The sequence below is a fragment of the Sapajus apella genome, unplaced genomic scaffold, assembly GCF_009761245.1.
Source record: "Sapajus apella isolate SASKATOON/1434 unplaced genomic scaffold, GSC_monkey_1.0 scaffold2789, whole genome shotgun sequence".
NCBI classification, from domain to species: domain Eukaryota; kingdom Metazoa; phylum Chordata; class Mammalia; order Primates; family Cebidae; genus Sapajus; species Sapajus apella.
In genome coordinates, this window is record NW_022439715.1 from 1 (window position 1) to 3,440 (window position 3,440).

Here is a 3,440-nt window from a genome sequence, read left to right on the forward strand (position 1 = left end):
TCTGGGAACCTCCTCAGTCCCAGGAAAATTGGACCTTAGAAGTCACCTTGGAAGTGACTAAACAATTAGCCTTTAAATAGTCTGGAGCCACTGTAAGCAAAAATATTTTCAACGTTGAGAAATTGATTACAATCTGAAATGAGATTTGCCAAGTTGGGACGCAACTAATAATGGTAAAAATACGTAGTAGAAAAAGGTTTAGTCGGCAGGGCACGGTGGCTCACGCCTGTAATCCCAGTACTTTGGGAAGCTGAGGCAAATGGATCACAAAGGAGTTTGAGAGCAGCCTGGCCAATATGGTGAAACCCATCTCTACTGAATATAAAAATAAAAAATTAGCCGGACATAGTGGCAGGTGCCTGTAGTCCCAGCTACTCAGGAAGCTCGGACTCCCAGGGCCAGGAGGTGTTCATGCCCTTCAGTGCGCTGCTGCCCATGGCGGCGCCCAACCACCTCGTGTTTGATGGCTGGGACATCTCATTGCTGAACCTCGCCGATGGGATGCGGCGCGCGAAGGTGCTGGACTCGGAGCTACAGGAGCAACTGTGGCCGCACATGGAAGCCCTGAGGCCTCGGCCTTCAATCTACATCCCCGAGTTCATGGCGGACAACCGCATCCCTGGCTCGCACCTGCAGCAGCTGGAGCAGATCCACAAGGACATCCCAGACTTCCAGTCTAGCATGGGACCGGACAAAGGCACCGTGCTGTGGACGGGCAACACAGAGCTTCTGTGAGGTGGTTCCGGGCCTCAGCGGCACGGCCAAGAACCCGCTGCGCACCACTGCACTCGGCCTGCAGGTGTCTCCCTCCAGCTCTTCGCTGTCGCCGGCATCCTGGAGGGCTGTGCCTTCCTCAGTGGGTCCCTGCAGAACACCCTGGTGCCCGGAGCGCTTGAGCTCGCGTGTCAGCGCCGGGTTTTCGTGGGCGGAGGTGACTTCAAGTCCGGCCAGACCAAAGTCAAGTCCGTGCTCGTGGACTTCCTCATCAGCTGTGGCCTCAGGACCACGTCCATCGTGAGTTACAACCACCTGGGCAACAACGATGGGCAGAACCTGTCGGGGCCTTCCAGTTCCGCTCTAAGGAGGTGTCCAAGAGCAACATGGTGGATGACATGGTGCGGAGCAACCCAGTGCTCTATACGCCCGGCGAGGAGCCCCAACCACTGCTTGGTCATCAAATACGTGGGTACCTGGGCGACAGCAAGCGCGCTGGGTGAGTAAACCTCGGAGGTAACGCTGGGCGGGACCAACACACTGGTGTGCAGGACACGTGCCAGGACTCGCTGCTGGCCGCACCCATCACACTAGACCGGACGCTGCTGACCTAGCTGTGCCGGCGCCTGAGCTTCTGCGCTGACGCTGACCCCGAGCCGCAGGCCTTCCACCCCGTGCTGTCCCTGCTCAGCTTCCTATTCAAGGCGCTGCTGGTGCCGCCGGGCAGCCCGGTGATCAATGCGCTTTTCCGCCAGCGCAGCTGCATCAAGAACATCCTCAGGGCCTGCGTGGGGCTCCCGGCACTGAACCACATGCTCCTGGAGCATAAGATGGAGCGCCCAGGGCCCGGCCTCAAGCAAGTCGACCAGTGGCTGCCGCCTGCCCTGTGTCAAACAAGAAAGGACCGGAACCCGCTTCCACCACTGGCTGCACCGGTGATGCCGATGGGCACCCACAAGCGGAGGAACCCCAGATGCCCACCACCTGAGGCCCCTGTCACACAGCTTCCCAGCCCTTCCTCCCCGCTGCCCCCCAGGACCCCACCTTTCCAGGTGGCCCCAAAGAAAATAAAGCCGCTGCAACTCTAAAAAAAAAAAAATTATAAAGGTTTGAATGACAGAGGAGTAACAGTACAAAGAAACTTACTTTTCGTTAGTAACCATGACGATAATATATACATTAAAAATTGTGGTATCAGATATTCCATCATGTTTGATAGCTACACATTAATAATGTGAATAAAATCAATATTTACTTTGAAAAATGTTTTGAATTATCTGCAAGAGATAAACTTAACAGAAGAAAAAGGAGAGTAGTGGCCAATTTAAGAGACCAGGTGACAGAGGAAACAATCCTTGCATCCATTTGACATTGATCACACTCTGTGGCATGTTTCAGCAATCACACACCTGTTTCTCTGTGGTATGTTATTCATAATAATAAGTACCCATAGGAACTCGGCTTGCCTCCTGACTAACCTCTCCCATATTCTGTACAATACTAATGAGGCCAGCAAGGATCACAAGGAAGGAAAAACAAAAAATAGGAGCATCCTATTTTTCTGTTTCTTCAGTACAACCTACAATAAGCGCTTTCCCCCACTGTCTCCATTTACCAAATTTTTGCCCAGAAAATTAAACAGATTTCTCCAGAATCCTCTAACAAATGCAAATGTTTTTAACATGAAAACATTTGCTTACAGAACTCAAATATCCTTCAAAGACCAAAGTTTGAAATCCATCTAATGTCAAACTCCTTTATCTAGAATCCGCTAGTTATAAGTAAATAGCACTTTTAATATACTTCCAAAGTAAATAGAGACATTTTGATTAGATGAAACATTACAGTTACTCTGTAAGTTCTTATGTTGTTTTGGCCTGTGGTCGTCCCCTATTATGTTTTATGCTTCCATTTTCTTACACAGTAAGTCAGGCCTACCAGAGAAATGCACATGAGTTCACAAACTTAGAGTACTCTGAGTTTTGCTCTAAGATTCATTATAGTGCTCAGTTCACTAGGTTCAGCTACTGGGCCACTAAAAAGCATGATTTAGAGCAGTAACTTCTCATTCTAGGTAGAAGAGGCCAATGGTACTCATCATCTCTCCATGCTAGTCGGCAATGGGGACAAACTCACCCCAAACCTCCCTTCTCTAGCCCCTCTCTGTTTTGCTCGATTATCCTCAGTGCAAATTCCACTGGCATTCTATCACCTGACCATTCCGGTATGTAGACTCCCAACGCCTCCTAGAACATGTCATGATAGAGTGATCCCAAGTGAGACCAGAGGCTTCTCCCTTCAGAATGCCACCACCGCTCTGATCCCCAACTCCGACTCTATTAAGCTATTTCTTTTCTTTGTCCTCGTATCTTAATCAGCTATTTTTTTCTTTTGTGCTTGAGTCTCACTCCGTTGCCCAGGCTGGAGTGCAGTGACACGATCTCAGCTCACTGAAACCTCTGCTTCCCAGGTTCAAGCTACTCTCCTGCCTCAGCCTCCTCAGTAGCTGTGACTACAGGCATCTGCCACCATGCCTAGCTAATTTTGTGTATTTTTAGTAGGGATGGGGTTTCACCATACTGGCCACGCTGGTCTCAAACTCCTGACCTTGTGATCCGCCCACCTTGGCCTCCCAAAGTGCTGAGATTACAGACATGAGCCACCACTCCCAGCCCCTAATCAGGTTTTAAGTCCCCTATTATATGCTGCTTTTGTATTCTCCTGAG

At 50.1% G+C, this 3,440-nt stretch overlaps 1 pseudogene; it reads left to right on the plus strand.

Annotated features, from left to right (window-relative positions):
* The first annotated feature begins 393 nt into the window (after positions 1-393).
* Positions 394-1,906, plus strand: LOC116547356 (annotated as a pseudogene).
* Positions 1,907-3,440: the final 1,534 nt, after the last annotated feature.